The sequence below is a fragment of the Oryctolagus cuniculus genome, chromosome 11, assembly GCF_051225735.1.
Source record: "Oryctolagus cuniculus isolate XC-2025 breed Fujian yellow rabbit chromosome 11, ASM5122573v1, whole genome shotgun sequence".
NCBI classification, from domain to species: Eukaryota; Metazoa; Chordata; class Mammalia; order Lagomorpha; family Leporidae; genus Oryctolagus; species Oryctolagus cuniculus.
This window is the reverse complement of record NC_142877.1, coordinates 94607107-94627204: the sequence shown is the minus strand read 5'-3', so window position 1 is coordinate 94627204 and position 20098 is coordinate 94607107. Positions and strand designations below refer to the sequence as shown.

Sequence of the window (20098 nt, the reverse complement as noted above, 5' to 3'; positions counted from 1 at the left end):
ACTTTGAATTTTAGATTTAGATTTTTTCCTGGACAAGCTATCCAGCAGGAGGCTGTCTCTCAAGACTGGGAAATGGCAACAACTACAGCTACCAGTCAACTACACTACCGTTAGGGTAAATCACTGATACACTACAGTGTGATGTGTGGCTATGCTATATTTAGTAGACAAAATGTAGATCTATTTAGAGTTATGATATTTTCAATTTATGATGCATTTATTGAAATGTAACCCTGATATAAGTCAAAGAGCATTTGTAGATTCCAACATTAATGCATCATCAAAATTATATACAGGATTTATTCTTCATGACCATCTGTCTGTTGCAAGTGGAAGCTGTGGACATGGGCTTTGAGGAATAGCAATATGGCAGCATGGAGAATGTAATCTAAATAAATTGGAACCAGTTAAGAAACACCAAGAAAAAGAAATCACTGCTGTCTTGTCATTTTGCTTTCCTGCTCAGTCAGCTTCTAGATACTATATTATGTCTAATCTCTTTCTGCAGATGCTGATGTTGGATGACGCTTAATAGTAAATGGAAGAAAACTAAGAAAATATGTATATATACTTTAGTCTATGAAGTAAGTCCTTCAAGAAAAATAACATTTGAGAAATGTTGATATTCACATTGCTATTCCCATCCATACATGTGTCACTGGTGAGTAGTACATAAAACAAAATATCAATATTCTAAATGTGAGTTTTAGTTCATGATGACTAATGATAATTAACTATAATGTTTTTTTAATATAACCATATGTTTTGGAAAGTGCCTATATATATCATTAGTCTACAATGTTATTCAGAAGTTTTGGGAAATATAAAGAAATTTTGTCTTTTTTTTAAGATTTATTTACTGGGGCTCTACTTCAAATCCAGCTTTCTGCTATGGCCTGGAAAAGCAGTAGAAGATGGCCCAAGTCCTTGGGACCCTGCCCCTGCGTGGGAGACCTGAAGGATGCTCCTGGCTCCTGGCTTCAGATTGGTGCAGCTCCAGCCATTATTGCCATCTGGGGGGTGAACCAGTGGATGGAAGCTCTCTCTCTCTCCCTCTGCCTCTCTGTAACTCTGCCTTTCAAATAGAATAAATAGATCCTTTTTAAAAAAGACAGAGAGAGAGAGAGAGAGAGAGATTAGAGAGAGAGAGAGGAAGAGGGAGAGCAAAAGTGAACCATCTTATGGTTCACTCCCCAAATGACCCCAACGGGAGAGGCTGGTCAGGGCTGAAGCCAGAAGCCCTGAACTTTATCTGGATCTACCACTTGAGTGGTGGGGACCCAAATACTTGGATGATCTTCCACTGCTTTCCCAGGCACGTTAGCAGGGGGCTGGATGGAAAGTGAAACACTTGAGACTCGAACCAGTGCTCTGGTATGGGATGCCAGTGTCACAGGTAGCAGTTTAATCCACTGTACCACAAAATCAGTCCCAGACATTTTCACTTAGTTAATTTTTTTTTTTCTGAAGAGGCTCAGTTTCAAATAATTTAATGCTGTCAAACCTTGCATGTCATTATCTTTTCCCTAACAATTAGACACAAGTGAAATCATTGGCTCAGGCATTTAGTCTAGCAGTTAAAATGCCCACATCCAACATTGGTGTACTTGAGTTTGAGTACCAGCTCCGCTCCCTGCCCATTCCAGCTTCCTGCTAGTGTGCACCCTGGGAGGCATCAGGTGATGACTCAAGTAGTTGGCACCCTCATGGGAGATCTAGATTGAGTTCTTAGCTTCTGGTTTTAGCCTGGCCTTAGCTGTTTCAGACATTTAGTGAGTGAATCTGTGGATGAAAGCTCTTTCTCTCTTTCTCTCTCTCAAATAGATTTAAATGCAGTCACTGTAATTGTGTCATGGACCGATCTATTATAGATTGTACACAGAATTAGTTTCTGTTGTAGATTTTTTTTAATTTGGGAATATGGATTATGGATAAGTATTGAGGGACATAATTAGAATTGTGCTGCCTACTGGGGCTTGGAGTTATTAAATATTGCTGTGGGACTTTGTTCTTGATGTTTTTGTAATTTACATTTATTTTAGTGTTTACAGAGTTAAGCATATTCTAACATGTCACAGATAATCAGTGGAAGAGATGACAAATCCAGTGACATATTTTGCTCATGTAGAAGTGTTACCTTGTCATGATAAGACTCAGATATGAAGAAGTATTATATAAACATAGAGAAATTGGTTGGAGGAGTCATGTTTCCTGTCACAAATTTAATAAAAACTAACACTACTTTTTGGCATTGTATAAAAGAATTTTAAGACTTATTTTCTTCCTTATATCTACCTGTGTTATACCTTAGTATTTTTGTGCATGCATTGAATTGTATATGGGCTTTTACTTTTTTTATCCTTTCAAGAAGAAAAGTGTGTTGAGATGGACAGAGAAATGAGTGAAAAGGAATAGCATAGATTCTGTTACTTTAATGTTTCTGATCTTATTTTTGTTTTTTATCACTTAACGCTGGAGGAGTTATTTTGATGGGAGAATATTGAAATTTGTGCAGAGCACATTTTGTTTTGAGTCCAGATAACAAAAGCCAGAAAAAAATTTGTGGAAGATAGTATTCACCTCAATAATGTTGTGGCTTTGAAAGCATTGAGAAACAGCCCTCTTGGTGGCTATTAGAGGTATCTGCAATGACCAGGCCTCTCAACTGACTTGTTTGGCACCAACTTTCAAAAGGGAAAGTCAGAAAAGAAGCAGAATGTGATGGGCACCATGCATGTACCTTAGTTGAGAATGTGGGCTGTAAACACACTAAAAGAACTTGTGAAATTTCCTGAAACACATGCGGGAATCATAAAGAACCTGGTGCTTCTGTTGTGGGGATGTAGGTAGCTAGGGAAAGGAGTTGTCTGACAGTCCCAGCTCTAAATCACTGTTGATCATTTCCCCACCAACACAGGGATCAGTGCATGTCACTGACTGACCGCCCTAGCCTCTCCTGGCGGGTTGCTTATTGACAGCTTCAAGAGACCAGCAGTTTGATATTCAGTTTTCTCACCATGAGAAAGCAACATTGAGCCCGTATTTCAGCCTGGCCCTGCCCTCATGGCAACTCCTTTTTTGTAAACTGGGCACTGTCTATGCCTGCCTTCCATGCACCTCCACGCCCCTCCCCACTATTCCTATCATATACCTGATGCCATGACACTTCCAAGATTTCCAAACAGGAGCACAGAAATGGGCCTTGCCTCAAACTTCGCTTCTTTTTTGAATATTCTATTAGACTTCATCCTGGACATCATTCTCTATGCTTCTAGATGGCATAAGGAGAAGTCTTCTCTTTTGGGAGAGATTTTTCTTGGTTGAGGGCTTTTTATTTGTTGATGGTTTTTCCCTGGCAATGGATTTTTCATTGTTGTGATTTTTGTGTTTTGGGCTGTTTGTTCATGCTCTCACTGGCCAGACTTAGTTCTTGAGTTTGCACTTTTGCTGTGCTCTAAGTAAATCCCGCTTCCTTGTATACCCTTATGCCTCCACTTAGAATTCTTACACATGTGGAAGGAAGAACCTGTGATAAGCTTTGCCAGGAACCCCCATCCCACAACAGCTCTGCATGTACAGGTGACAAAAAGAATACAGGCTTATTGTGGGTTAATTTGTACCCATCTGATGATACACCTTGATAGTTTGGGCCTGGACATGATCAGAACAAAGCTTAGATCCTAAGATGTCATTGCTGTAAGATCCTTGGTATCTGCTGTTTGAGTAGCAGGACATATAATGGCTTGTTTCTCAGTCACATGAGGTTTGGTATAGACTGGATGTCTTCTATTTTGAGCGTCATGACTTGGAGATCATGACTTCCATGTTTACTGCAGCTAAAAAAGGGAAAGACAGAGGAAACACCCTAATCAAGATATAATCTGTATCAGTCAGAGTTCTTCAGATGTATAGACCAATAGAAGATAAACATCTGTGATTGAAAAAGTGACAGCAAATGAGAGCCAATAAGAGGGGAGAGAGTAGAGGGGGATACCTGTGGATTTGTTATGAAAACTTGGCTGACATAATTATGGAGATGGGAAAATCCTAAAATCTGCTGGGTGAATCAACAAACTAGAGATCCAGGAGAGCCAGTGGTATAGTTCCACTTCAAAAGATGGACAAACAGTATCCTAATTAGAAGGCAATCAAGCAGGGAGAATTTTCTTACTTAACGTAGGATTATCCTTTCTGGTAGGTTCTAGCTTTCAGGTGCTTGACTAATACTCACTCACATTAGGAAAGGCAATATACTTCACTCAGTTTATCAGTTTATATTAATCTCATTCAAAAATACACTCAGAAAAACACCTATGATGATTTTGTCCAAAAATATGGGCATTGTGTGGCCCAGTTAACCAAACAAGTAATCACCCCACCTACCCTTTGTTGACTGGGCCTCCATACATTTCTCCCATACTTAACCTTCAAGCAAAGTTAATAACAAGGTCATAATTCTGTTTAGCATGATGTAACTATTGTGCAGATGACTGTATATATACTAATGAAGTGGAGTTGAAGTCCTTGTGTAATTTCTTCTTGATATCTGATATCCTATAACTTAAATTTAATTCTGTAAAGTTATATAACATATAAAGTCAGTATGTCACATTTCCCTTCTTCCAATAACAGAGGGAAGAAGACAGGGATGTACTCTTCATACACACATGTTCATAACAAAATAAGGAGTGGATATTCATAATTATTGCAATCCTCATTTCTATGTCTAGTCTCTTGGACATAGCTGGTATTTAAAACTACCTTGTTCTACTTCCCGTTCTGTACTCCCCTTGCCTTCAGCAAGCACCTCGGCTAGTCATGCTTCTTTACCTGGTGGATAACCTGAGCCCTCATTCCTGAATGGTCTGACAGGTGTTTCAGAAAGACAGAGAGAAACAGATTGAATGTTTGATGAACATCTGAATACAATAGATGAATTTTTAGAATTGTAAAGAAGATATAGAAGGCTAAAGAAATTAATTGTGACAAAGACAGAAAACCAGACAGACATTCTTGGGTCATATGAGGCAGTGTTTAGTTGTAAATGAATCCTATGTTATTAGTCCAAGTGGAAAAGACAAAAAAAGAAAAGAAACTGCTGGTTTTATGCCTCAGTTGTGGACAGCTCTCCGGTTGATTTCCCCTGACCAACCCTGGCCTATTCATAATGATCTTCTCCTTGGGGTTCTCCGGCATTTTCACAGTAGTGTATATACTAACTTCGTAAAGTGATCCAGGATATCCGTTATCAGTTCACAGTTCAGCGTGTACTCTACTATCCTGTAAGCCCCTTCATGAAATAGTCCTCTTCCAGAACAGATAGCTTTGGGGATTAACCAAACAAAAAGTTGTACTATGTGGAGTTAATCTGTCCTTCACAATGGTTCTGTTTCATATCTCCAGCAAAATATCCATGGGTCAGCTGTAAAATTGTAGGAATCAAGTTGACTTTCATCCTTGAAGACGCTTCCTCCCTGTGCTCTAAGACTTATCCAAACACTGGGCATCCTTGAATAGTGCTTGCTTATCTTCTAAAACCAAATACAACTACATAATAGTAATACTAATACTAAGTTTGCTGAGCTGCCACAGCTGAGAGAATGGGTGAACTCCCAGAAAAATGGAACAAAAGAAGAACAATTAAAGATTCACACTGTCAGAAAAGAAAATTGATAGGTTTTTATCCCAATTAATTAATTGGTGTCTGAGTTCTTTTTACTTTTCTGTTCTCCAGTAGTTCTCTTTTTTCAGGACACAAAAAAGACAAAATTTATTTGGAAAACAATAATTTCAAAATTATCTTCCAAACTCAGAATCTATGAGGTAGGGTGACACTCTAAGTAAGTAGGAAAGATCTTCATCAATCGTTCAGTTATTAAGTAAATATTTAAGTTAACTGATTATGTAGAGTAGTGTTTTTCTTCCATATTTCCCTGATAATAATCATTCAGAGTGTTGTACACATACAAATTCCTGGAGATTAATATTATTAGTTAATCTAGTGGACATAGGATGGGCCAATAATTTGGAAATTTTTATTTTTACAAATGCTATCTGATATTAAATCTGAAGAAGTTTGAGAAATACTGATTTGGAATGTGACTTTCACTTTCCTTTGCAGTTTTTAAGTCTTGTGTTACCCTGAATGATCCACTGAAAAGTCTTACCATGTCCGATTTTACCAAAAGAAAACAAAATTTAAGAATATTTGGTTTGAGAAATTCTCTTCAAATTATGAAAATTCTCTAATTTGTCTCCATTCTGTCCCAGATCTTCTAGAACATGGTTTCCTGGAATGGTCCATCTCCCTTGAATTGAGATATAGCAATCCAACCAAATAATTTTTTAGACTTTGTATCTTATTAAAAAGATTGCCATTGTTTTCTTTAGGTGGTCCAATTCCCTTTGGTGTCTCAGTCAAGATAATATCTCCTTCTTCCAAGGCAATCATTTTAGAAGCTGATGATGTAGGGAATGGAAAAAAATCATGGAGGATGTCTCACCCTCCTTGTCTGAGTTTACCTTTGGCCTTAAGCCAAAGCTTAAGCTGGTTGTGAGAATCAAGGATCTTCTCTTTGGACAGGAATGTGCTGACAGGACAGGAGGTCTAGAAGCTATTGTCCAGAGTCCAAATCAGCCCCTTCTTTTTGCACTTGTCTTGATCATCTCTGGAGGTCATGTCCAGGCACAGGGCATAACCAGCCATGTATTCCATGGCAATGGCCTCGGGGACAGCATGACCGTATTGCCATCACCATGCCCATCTCCAGCTCATGGTGCAGGCTGTGGGTGTAGGGTGGGAGAGGGTAGCCAAGCCCTTGGCTGCATAGGCTTCAGGAAGAGTCCTGGCTCACTCAGCACCGGACTGTGCATTTTCCTTGATGTGATCCGTGGAGCTCCTCCCCACACAAGCACAGATGAGGTTCCGCCCCAACTCTCAGAAGTGGATCAGTTGCCATGGCACCAGCCAGCAGCTGGACTGAGGTGGATATCTCTTCAGTAATTTAACTGCAGCTGTTACCTTCTAGTCTATCTTTTCATAGATATAAAAAAAGTGATAGATTTAGCCAATTAAATGACATAAATAAGACTTATGTTTGAGGTTATATGGAGAAATTGAACTTCCCTGTTTTCTTCCAGATTCTCTTGGAAAAAAGGACCCATAGTTTTCATCTCATTAATCTATAGACCAATGTGGGAGAGTTACAAGGTATATGTAGGTGTATATTTGTTGACATACATGTTTGTATGTAAGGAGGCTGTTAAAAAATAAGCTTTAAAGTTAGACACAATCAACTTTCCAATGAACTTTTCCAGTATTCCTACTCAATGCGTTTCTTTTTCTTTCTTTTTTAATTTGTAGACTTTGTTCTGAAAGCATGTGATTTATACCCTATTTTGTAACAATACAAATTTTCAGTCAACATTTTTGCTCATATTTTACTTATTTGCTTTGATGTTTCTGGCTCTTTCCTTAGATGGGATTTCTTGTATTATTTTCTTCTCTTTGATCAAAGAAATGTCACAAAGCCCAGGGATTTCGTCTCTTAGTGTACATGAAATTCAAGGTTGTGAAGTTCATGAAAATTTAAAAGATACATATTAGTAACACAACGCTGAGTAGACTGGTATTTCTTGCAACTTTACATTGTCACATAAGGATTATAACTTAGACCAGGTCCAGCAATCACAATATATTTCTTTGGTAGCATATGAATTTAACAAAAAGCATTTATAGTCAACTCATGTTATATTTAGAGCAACCCGTAAGAAAGGTGGTGTGTATATTTTGATCCTAATCAACAACAAAATTATGAGCATTCTAGAAGTGACAATATGATTAGAAATTATAGAATCTAGTGTGTTTCAAACAGTGTCAGTCCAAGTTTATACAGATAGAAAGAAGCAGAACCGGAACTCTGTAATTTTTAGCTAAACTTCTTCAGTAAGAATGGGCATGAAGAAACTGGAGAAACCAGATAAACACATAAGGCCCAAAGAACTAGAGTGAAACTTTAAATGGGTAATGGAGTAATTGGTCAAAGAGATCTAGTAATATGATTAGAGTAACTCAAGCATGCAGGAGAATTCTGGGACAAAGAGAAAAGTAGTTAGGGTTCTGAATTAGGATTGTGCTGAATTAATAAGTGATAGCATTATAAAGTACAAGGTCAGAATGGAAAATGCTGTCTCTCTACATAGAATTTCTGGAATTTGAAAACAAGAAAACTTGGTCATCAGATTTACTTTGTCAAATCGACGTTTGACCCTGACAGATTACATATCTCTAAAACATAAAAACTGGGAATGGAGGAATGCTGGTGACCCAGGGATGGAACATCAAGTTTTTAATAGAAGGGGACAATAGGCACTGTTAGTGCTGGAACACTGGCCACTCAGGTGTGATCTTGAAGAACCAACTTACACAGGGTGATTACAAAGGAAAGACACTGTTTTTCTGTAGTCACTCAGAGAATACTTCTGACACCCAATGTGTTTTCCCCACACCAACCAGTTTTACATTTCTCAGTTGATACTAACCAGATATGCTACAAATTACTTTAATTCTGACATTAATTGCCCAGTTTTAGTGTATTTTCTTTAGGTTAAGGACTCAAGCCTACAAAGTTGTCTCCAAGTTCAGATGCTTGTCTCAAGTAGTGTGTCTCTAATTTGTCTACAACTTCTGATTAATTTAGCTAAACATCAGAGGTGCTCATGACCCTTTCCTCACGTTTGGTTTGCTAGAACAGCTCACAGAACCCAGGGAAAGTTGACCTACTGATATGAATTTACTACAAAGGAAAACAAGGATACAAATGAACAACCAGGTGGAAGAGATACATGAGGTCAGGTCTGGAGCTTCTGTTCCCATGGAATTAGGGGTACACCTCTTCCCTAGCATGAGATCTATTCACCAACCCCAAAATTTCTCAAACTCCATTGTTTAGGATTTTTATGGAGGCTCAATACATTGGCATGGTTGATTTCATCATTGGCTATTAATAAGTGGATTCAGTCTCCGGTCACTGTCCCCTCCACAAAGGTGGGAGAGGGATGAGGCTGAAAGTCCCAATCCTTTAATCATGTGGTCAGTTTCATTTGACAACCAGACCCCATTCTTAGGGACTTTCTGAACAGTCACCTCATTATCATAAACTTGGGTGTGGTTGACAGGAGCTTATTATGAATGCCAAAAGGCATTCCTTTCATCTTGGTAGCTCTGAAGCTATTTCAGGAACTGTGGATAAAACCAAATATTATAACAAAAAATGTTCCTATTGCTCTGTTCTTACCAGAGGATATTACAAGGTTTTAAGAGCTCTGGCTAAGAGCAGGGCACAAAGACTGAAATACGCACTTATTATTTCACAATAGCACAGTGATTCTTAAATAAATTGAGAAAGGTTGAGTAGGAAGGACTTTCACAAAATGCTTTTAGTCATAAAGTCCCTTCTTCAAAAGATATTGTCTTAGTCCATTTTCTGTTGTCATAATAAAGTACCTGAGACTATGTAATTTATAAAGAAAGTAAGTTTATTGAGATCAAGACTCTGGAGGCTGGAGTCCAGGATCATGGCTGTGCCTCAGGAGAAGTTCATGCTGCATTTTACATGACAGAAATGTGGATGGACAAGTGGGCACATACAGAAGAGACAAAACAAGATGGCTAGCCTTACTTTATCACAATCCGCTCCCAGGAGAACAAATCCTCTCCCATCTTAATGACTTCATCACCTTCTTAGTGACTTCATCACCCTTTAAAGGCCCTACTTCTGAACCCTACCTCAAAAACAACCACATTTCAACATGAGTTTTGCTGGGAGGGGGACAAAAATATTTAAACCATAGCAGATATTGCTTATGGATACCCGATCTCTACAAGTGGTAGGAGAGGGATTGCTTTGGTTGAAGCTTGGATGAGGGCCCCAGAGTCCTCTACTCTCCTTCCCACTTCCACAGTGGACCCTGAGGTACATTTCAGAATCCATCATGATCTGCAGAGTGTTATTTGAAAATCATGTAGGATGATTTCTGATCTCAGTTCCATTGTTAAAAATTCTAGTGGACTGTGATTCAAGATGCAGATTTTCACATTTGATTAATGAGGGTAGACAGTGTATGTGGTTCCTCTAGTTTATGTCTGTCTACAGCTCCTTAAATAAATATCTTGTAGGGAAACAGATCCTATTTCCCATCTGGCTTAAGTTTGGGGATGCATTAGGCCATGAAGGCAAAAATACTTGTCAAAGCTTCAGTCCCCTCGTGTCAGGGTCATACGATTCATTGCCATCTAGGGAGGTCCAATTTTATTCTCCAGAGACTGCAGGAAATTGGGTATTGGTGGTGTCAGTAGCATCTGCTGTCATAGCAGGTATGGACTTCTGGACATGGAGAAGCTAAAATCAGATGAAACAGCTATATTTTATTCCCAATATGGTTATTTCCTTCAGGTAGGATCTTGAGTGTATAACTTGACATAATAGTTCACTTGGTATTTAGCATGACACCTGGAGACTTGGAGTCTGCAGCCAGGTTTGTTAATTCTTAATTTTCTGATTTTGGACATGTTAGGGTACTTCAGGAAGTCATGTAAGTGATAGCACTAACTATGCAAATGGTATCTATAATGACAGATACAACAAAGCCAACAGCTTAGTAAAATTAAGAATTAGCAAAAATAGAAAGATAAAATAGTAACTCCTATTTTTGAGCCCCTAATCTATGATAAACATGTAACATGAATCATCTCATCTAACTCTTAATATTATCTGATTAAGGAAAGTCAAATGTATTCTTCCTTGTTTTATTGGTTAGCAAACTGAGGTTCAGAGAGCTAACATGACAAAAGTCACACAGCTAAATAGACACCAATGAACGTCCAACCAACTCTTTTGACCGTGAAATCTGTTAGGTTCCTACTATGGTTCAATATTTTATTCTTTTAACAATATGGAGGTTCTGTAGAAATAATGAGCAAATTAATAATCTCTAAGATAGAATTAAGTATAAAGCTCAGAGGGAATATATTATTATATAACACATCAATTGATATTAAATTTTAAATACTTTTTTCAACTTTTATTAAATAAATATAAATTTCCAAAGTACAACTTTTGAATTATATTACATTGTATTCTATTTCCCCCCATAACTCCCTCCCACCCGCAACCATCCCATCTTCCACTCCCTCTTCCATCCCATTTTTCATCAAGATTCATTTTCAATTATCTGTATATACAGAAGATCAACTTAGTATATACTAAGTAAAGATTTCAACAGTTTGCACCCACACAAAAAAGTATAGAGTACTGTTTGAGTAGTAGTTTTACTGGTAATTCGCATAGTACAACACATAAGGAAAGAGGTCCTACATTCAGAGTAGGTGCACAGTGACTCCCGTTGTTGATTTAACATTTGACACTTTTATTTATGACGTCAGTAATCACCTGAGGCTCTTGTCATGAGTTTCCAAGGCTATGGAAGCCTCTTGAGTTCACCAACTCTGATCTTATTTAGACAAGGTCATATTCAAGTGGAAGTTCTCTCCTCCCTTCAGAGAAAGGTATCTTCTTCTTTGACGGCCCGTTCTTTCCACTGGGATCTCACTCACAGAGATCTTTCATTTAGGTCATTTTTTTTTTTTTTTTTGGCCACAGTGTGTTGGCTTTCCATGCCTGAGAAACTCTCATGGGGTTTTTAGCCAGAACCGAATGCCATAAGGGCTGATTCTGAAGGCAGAGTGCTTTTTGGGGCTTTTGCCACTCTATGAGTCTTCTGTGTATCCTGCTTTCCATGTAGGATCATTCTCTCCTTTTTAATTCTATGAATTATTATTTGCAGACACTGGTCTTATTTATGTAATGCCTTTGACACTTAATCCTATCTTTTTGATCAATTATGAACTTAAACTGATCACTTTACCAAGTAAGATGGCATTGGTATATGCCACCTTGATGGGATTGAATTGGAATCCCCTGGCACCTTTCTAGCTCTACCATTAGGGGTCCAAGTGAACATGTGCCAAACTGTACATCTCCTCCCTCTCTTAATCCCACTCTTATATTTAACTGGGATCACGTTTCAGTTAATTTTAAATGCCTAAGAATAATTGTTTGTTAATTAAAGTGTTCAACCAATGGTATTAAATAGAACAAAAATACTAAAAGGAATAAAACAGTAAGGTGTTCTTCAACAATCAGGACAAGGGCTGATCAAGATATTGTTTCTCATAGTGTCCATTTCACTTCAACAGGTTTCCTTTTAGGTGTTAGTTGTCACCATTCAGGGAGAACATACGATATTTGTCCCTCTGGGACTGGCTTATTTCACTCAGCATGATGTGTTCCAGATTCCTCCATTTTGTTGCAAATGACCGGATTTCATTTTTTTTATTGCTGTATAGTATTCTATAGAATACATATCCCATAATTTCTTTATCCAGTCTTCTGTTGATGGGCATTTAGGTTGATTCCATGTCTTAGCTATTGTGAATTGAGCCGCAATAAACATTGAGGTGCAGACAGCTCTTTTATTTGCCAATTTAATTTCCTTTGGGTAAATTCCAAGGAGTGGGATGGCTAGGTTGTATGGTAGGGCTATATTCAGGTTTCTGAGGAATCTCCAAACTGAATTCCATAGTGGCTTTACCAGTTTGCATTCCCACCAACAGTGGGTTAGTGTCCCTTTTTCTCCTCGCCAGCATCTGTTGTTGGTGGATTTCTGAATGTGAACCATTCTGACTGGGGTGAGGTAAAACCTCATTATGATTTTGATTTCCTTTTTCCTGATGGCTAGTGATCCTGAACATTTTTTCATGTGTCTGTTGGATATTTGGATTTCCTCTTTTGAAAAATGTCTGTTTAGGTCCTTGGCCCATCTCTTAAGTGGGTTGTTTGCTTTGTTGTTGTGGAGTTTCTTGAACTCTTTATAGATTCTGGTTATTAATCCTTTATCTGTTGCATAATTTGCAAATATTTTTTCCAATCACTTTCCTGACTGTTTCTTTTGCAGTACAGAAACTTCTCAATTTGATGTAATCCCAATTGTGAATTTTGGCTTTGACTGTGCCTCTGGGGTCTTTTCCAAGAAGTCTTTGCCTGTGTCTATATCTTGCAGGGTTTCTCTGATGTTCTCTAATAATTTGATGGTGTCAGGTCATCCTCCACTCCCGCCCACACACCAAACATTCTTCTTCCTCCCATACCAATTTCCATTCTTAAGTTTTACAAAGATCTATTTTCTGTTTACTTTATACTAATAAGGTAAACTCTACACTAAGCAGAGTTCAACAAATAGTATGAGAAAAAAAATCACTGTTGTCAATGAAAGAGACAAGGGCTATAACAATTATTGAATCTCAAAATGTCCATTTCACTCCAATACATTACATTTTGGGTACTCTATTATTTACCACAGATCAGGGAGAACATTTGATATTTGTATTTTGGGGACTGGTTTATTTCACTAAATATAGTGGTTTCTAGTTGCATCCATTTTGTTGCAAAAGACAGGATTTCATTCTTTGTTTGTTTTTTTTTTTTTTTTTTTTTTTTTTTTTTACAGCTGAGTAGTACTCCATAGTGTATAAATATAATAATTTCATCATCCAGTCAACAGGTGATGGACATCTGGGTTGATTCCATGTCTTAGCTATTGTGAATTGAGCTGCTAATAATATGGGGGTACAGATAACAGTTTCGTATGCTGATTTATTTTTGTTTGGGTAAATTCCTAGGAATGGGATGGCTGGATCATTTGGTAGGTCTATATTCACATTTCTAAGGTATCTCCATGATGTCTTCCAAAGGTGCTGCACTAGTTTATATTCCTACCAATAGTGGATTAGGGTACCTTTTCCCCCACATACTCGCCAGCATTTTTTGTTTGTTGATTTCTGTGTGAAAGCCATTCTAACTAGGATGAGGTGAAACCTCACTGTAGTTTGGATTTGCATTTACCTGATGGCTAGTGATCTTGAACATTTTTTCAAGTGTCTGTTGGCTATTTGAATTTTCTCCCTTAAGAAATACCTGTTCATGTTCATTGCACATTTCTTAACTGGAAGGTTTATTTTGTTGTTGCATTTCTTGAGCTCCTTATAAATTCTAGATATTAATCTTTTATCACTTACATAACTTGCAAATATTTTCCCTTTTCTTTTGGTTGCCTCTTCACTTTGCTGAGTATTTCTTTGAAGGCAGGAGCTTCTCAGCTTGATATAATCCCATTTGTCAACTTTGGTTTTGATTGCATGTACTTCTGGGGTGTTTTCCAAGAAGTCTTTGCCAATAGCAATGTCTTGAAGAATTTCTTCAATGTTCTCTAGTAATTTAATGGTATTGGCTTGTAGATTTAGGTCTTTGATCCATTTTGAGTGTATTTTTGTATAAGGTGTAAGATAGGGGTCTTTTTTCATACTTCTGTATACAGATATTCAGTTTTCCTAGCACCATTTGTTGAAGACACTGTCCTTGTTCTAGATATTGAGTTTAGCTCCTTTATCAAAGATAAATTGGTTGTATCTGTGTAAATTAATTTCTGGAATTTCTACTATGTTACGTTGGTTTACACATTTGTTTTTGTGCCAGTATCAGGCTGTTTTGATTATAATTGCCCTGTAGTATATCTTGAAATCTGGTATTTTGATGCCACTGGCTTTGTTTTTGTTGTAGAAGATTACTTCAGCTCTTCAGGGTCTCTTGTGTTCCATATAAATTTTAGCATAATTTTTTTTTAGATCTGAAAAGAATGTCATTGGTATTTTGATTGGGATCACAATGAATCTGTAAATTGCTTTAGATACTATGGACATTTTGATGATATTGTTTCTTCCTATCCATGAACATGGGAGATTTTTCATTTTTTCTGTGTCTTATTCTGCTTGTTTCTTTAATGTTTTATAATCTTCATTGTAAAAATATTTGACAACCTTGGTTAAATTTATTCCAAAGCATTTAAGTTTTTGTAGCTATTTTGAATGGGATCGATTTTAGAAGTTCTTTCTTAATCATGGCATTGTCTTTGTAGACAGACTATTGATTTTTTAAATTAATTAATTTATTTGAGAGGCAGCATTACAGAGAGAGAGAGAAGGAGCAAGAGAGAGCAATTTTCTATCCACAAGTTAGTCCTGAAATGACCACAATGGCCAGAGCTGGGCAGATCCAAAGCCAGGATACAGGAGATTCTTCCAGGTCTCCATCTGGGTGCTGGGGCCCAAGCACTTGAGCCATCCTTCACTGCTTTCCAGTGCGCATTAGCAGGATCAGAAGTGGAGCAGGTGGGACTTGAACCAGTGCCCATAACAGATGCTGGCACTGTAGGCTGAAGCTTTACCTGCTATGCCTCAACACTGGCCTATAGCCATTGATTTTTGTGTGTTAATTTTATATCTTGCCACTTTACCAAACTTTTTTATGAGTTCCACTAGTGTCTCTCATGCCATCTGCAAATAGTGATAGTTTGACTCCCTCCTTTAAAATTTGCATTCCCTTGATTTCTTTTTCTTGCCTAATGGCTCTGGCTAAAACTTTCAGGAATATCTTAAATAGCAGTGGTGAGAGTGGACATCCTTGTATAGTTCTGGATCTTAGTGGGAATGCCTCCAACTTTTCCCTATTCAATAAGATGCTGGGTGTGTGTTTATCATAAATTACCTTGAGTGTATTGAGGAATGTTCCTTCTATATCCAATATGCTTAGAGTTTTTATCATGAAAGGATGTTATATTTTATCAAATGCTTTCTCTGTATCTATTGCGATAATCATATGTTTTTTGTTCTGAAGTTTTTTAATGATGTATCAGATTGATTGATTTGTGAATGCTGAACCATCACTGCATACCAGGGATAAATCCCACTTGGTCTGGGTGAATGATCTTTCTGATGTTTTGTTGGATTTAATCAGCTATTATTTTGTTGAGGATTTTTACATCTATATTCATCACAGATGTTAGTCTATAGTTCTATTTCCCTGTTGTATCTTTTTCTGGTTTAGGAATTAAGTAGATTCTGGCATCATAGAAGGAGTTTGGGAGGATTCCCTCCCTTTCAATTGTTTTTGAATAGCTTAAGAAGGATTTGAATTAGTTCTTCTTTAAATGTCTGGTAGAATTTAGCAGTGAAGCCATCCAGTCCTGGGCTTTCCTTTGCTGGGAGGGTCTTTATTACTGATTCAATAGCCATCTTGGTTATTGGTCTGTTTAAGTTTTCTGATATCTTCATGACTCAATTTTGGTAGATTGTATGTGTTCAGGGATCTATTGATTTTTTTTCTAGATTTCCCAATTTGTTGGCATACAACTCTTTGTAGGAATTCCTGTTGTTTCTTTCTATTTCTGTGGTATCTGTTGTTTTCTGTTGTTTTATTTCCTTTTCTATCTCCTACCACAATGCTTTCTATATTATTTAAAACTCAATCCAAGGGCTTATAAAACCCTACATGCTGTGCTCCTTTTCAGCATCACCCACATCAATCTTCTGCTGTTCTCAAGCATACAAAACACACTCCCTTCCTCATCTTCCCAGAATCTTCTTACTTCTACCTACAGGGTTCTTTCTCAGATTGCCAAAAGGACAATTCCACCATGTTACTTCTTCAGTCTTCTCAAAGAAATTATTTTATTCAACTCCATAAAAGTTAAGAGAAAGACAATTTTCATTTTTCTCTCTCCTGCCTTATTTTTCTACTGCCTTAGTTCATTTAAGCTGCTATGACAAAATATAGTTGGCTCTCTGTGTCAGCAAGTTCTGTATTCATAGTTTTAGTTAACCTCAGATCAAAAATATTGGAAAAAATGGCATCTCTACTGAGCATAACACAAAATTTTAATTTTTTATTTATATGAGAGGCAGAGACAGAGAAAGAGAGAGAAAAAGGGCACTCTCTTCTACCAGTCCACACCCAAAATGCTCCCAAAGGCCAAGGCTGGGTCAGCCTAAAGCCAGGAACCAGGAACCTAGCCCAATCTCCTACGTAGACGCCAGAAACTCAAGCATTTAAGACTTTGCTGCTGTGCATTTCTGCACCAAGAGGAAGCCTGAGTCAGGAACTGGAGCCAGGAATCAAACTCAGTAACTCTGATATGAGATATTGGTCATACAGTGGAACAGCTTAATGCCAACTGCTGGTGTTTATATAATTTAGGTACCAAGAGTAATCTAGGCACAATTTATAATGTATGGAAGGATTGTGTAGACTATGCAAATACTCTGAATTTTCACATGAGATTTGAACATTGAAGAATTTTGGTATGCTTCAGAGGATCCTAGGATCAATGGGTAATTAAAAAATTATAAATTTATGGCTCATAATTCTGGAGACTGGGAAGTAAAAAAAGAAAGTGGTAGCAGATTCAGTGTCTGGAGGTGATTTGTTTTTCATAGGTGGCAGCTTCTATGTATCTTCTCATGGCAGAAGCTGTGAACAAGCTTCCTTGGAATTCTTTCATAAGGGCATTAATCCAATTCATGTCAGTAGATGAGCTCACCCAAGATGTGAATGTAGATTGGGAATGAAAGAGGTCCATTAATTAATTGATCAGGGGCACCCTATAACCTTTAATTGAAAAGTGAATGATGAAAAAGCACTAAAAGAGGTTTGAAGAATATCTATAGTGGTAGAGAATGTAGTTCATGCATTTTCTGGCAGGATGTGATCACTGTGTTAAAGCTGAGGGTAGGGGGTTTTGTGTGGCACAGCAAATTAAGCCATTACTTGGGATCCAACATTCCATATCACAGTGCTAATTTAAGTCACAACTACTCTGTTTCTGATCCAGTTTCCTGCTAATGAGTGTGGAAAGGCAGAAGATGGCCAAAATATTTGGGCCACTACCACACAAATGGGTGACCAAGATGGAGTACTTGGCTCCTGGCTCCATTCTGGCCCAGCCATTTGACCTAGTGGCTGGAAGTCTCTTTCTCTTTCTCACTCTCTCCCCGCCTCACTTCCTCCTATTCAATTCCATAAATAAATAAATAAATCTTGAAGACAACTGATGATAGATAATTAGGTGTTTAAGTAGGGAAAATCAGATCTCGTAAAATAGATCTTTCCTATAAATATAACCATATCTGGTAACATACAATATTTAGTATAAAAAAGATCATTTATCCAGGTAACTCTAAGTATTGTTATAAAATGAACTTCCATAAGAATTATATAAGAGAAATGTAAACACTTAGTCAATTTTTGTTATGTCCACTGTTGAATTAAATGTACCTACATTGGCCTCTGAGCACAATGGCTGATAGATTAACATTGGCATCAGACAATTTCATGTAAATCACCACCTTTATTATAAACTATTGATTTTTATAGAATATTTAAAGCTTGTAAATGATTTGCAAATGTATTACTTAATGAATAATATTCAATATGTGGGAACTGTAAATATTATTGCTATCAATGTCACTTTACAAATGTGGACAGTGAATCTTACAAGGGTCCAGTGATCAATTTCACTTTGCACATATTGGAAATGTAATCTTAATCCTGTTATGTGAACCAATATTGTGGCACAGAGGGTTAAACCACCAGTTGTGATGCTTATATCAGATCACCTAATTCAAAGAGCCTATCAAGCCCCACGTACTCTTCTTCTCATCCAACTCCCTGCTAATATGCCTGAGACAGCAGCAGAAGATGGCCAAAGTAATTGGACACCTGTCACCCATATGTGAAACCTGAATGTAGTTGCAGGCTCTTGGCTTCAGCCCGACCCAGCGCCAGCCATTGTGGCTATTTGGGGAGTAAGCCAAAGGATAGAAAATGTTCTCTGTTTCTCCCTGTCTCTCTTTCTGTCACTCTGCCTTTGAAATAAATAAATTTTTAAAAGTCATAAATCCTGTCATTTGCCTCGAAAAGTCTATTTTTTCCTGTTATATTATTTTGCTGTTTTTTTTTGTGAGAATGAATCCATTGATTCCAAAAAGCAGAATGTGTACTTGTGTGTTTATGTGTATGCATATTTGTGTATATATGTAAATATTTGTTGATGTTGTGTTATTTTCCACTGATTGCAAAAAGTAAAATTTTGTGTCTATGTGTATGTGTATTTATGCACATATTTGTTTTTATATTTTTGTTGGTGTTACATTGTTTTTGTGCTTTTAATAGATTTATATGCATTCTCTTAATCATTTTCCCCATAATCATCAACAAGCAAATATTGGCAAGGAGACAATGGTTGAAATCTCTGATGTAGAAAATAAAGCAAGGGAATTGGAGCTCTTTGAGTTAAAACTTTAGCTCTTGCAACTTCTACCACATGACCTTGGGCTCATCAGTTATCATTTCTGGCCTCATTCTCTTTATCTGTGCAGTGCAGATTGTCATATATACTATAAAAGGTTTTTAAGCAGTCAAGATACATGACGTGTAAAGTCTTCCACTTACCTTCTGGAAAGCTTGGCTGGTTACTGTTAGTACATGCTTTCCTCCCATGCTGCAAGGCATATATCATGCTCCCTTGTAGCTGTCAGTCTCCTGCATTAGCATATTGAGAAAAATAGCATTGCTGTTTGCCTGTTTTGTCTAAAGAATATGGCAACATAATGGCACAATTAAGTGTACAACAAATTATAGCATTATTAATTCCATTATTATCTAAATACACAAAAAACAAACCCATGACTTTGATCTCAATGACAAGAAAAGTCGATTAACAATTTTGTGCTGCCATAGAAATTTTGCATCTAATTTAGTTCTTATATTTTTCATATGCCCATCAGAGCTAATGATCTCCCAAAGATAATTGAACAACACTACTAGAATAAATCACTTTCAAACTAATTCTACATGTTGGTAAAACTCAAATTAAAGGTATCTAATGTCAGATATTTATTTATCCTCACTGTACCATCTTATATCCTCCAAGTTTCTGGGGCTTCCTTTTCTTTCACTGTCTAATTAATCTTGGTGTCTGAATCTAAGTCATGAAGACAGTGCCTGCTAAAGAATCAAAGAATAAATGAATATAGTAGTGATGATTATTAACAAAAACAAAGGCTTAAAATTATGTCTTTTATACATTATCAAATTCCACAAGAAGGATCTTCCAAATTTTTCTACCAAGAACATGATCCTTTTTCTTA

At 37.1% G+C, this 20098-nt stretch overlaps 1 long non-coding RNA gene and 1 pseudogene across 1 annotated transcript; one reads left to right on the top strand and one right to left on the bottom strand.

Moving 5' to 3' along the window:
* The first annotated feature begins 512 nt into the window (after positions 1–512).
* LOC149123568 (uncharacterized) lies at positions 513–2262 on the top strand. The gene is made up of 2 exons (XR_016216901.1): positions 513–661; positions 851–2262. It is a non-coding gene; the product is annotated as an uncharacterized LOC149123568 (long non-coding RNA).
* A 3970-nt stretch (positions 2263–6232) lies between these two features.
* On the bottom strand, positions 6233–19448 carry LOC127490928 (oxaloacetate tautomerase FAHD1, mitochondrial-like; annotated as a pseudogene).
* Between the last annotated feature and the right edge of the window lie 650 nt (positions 19449–20098).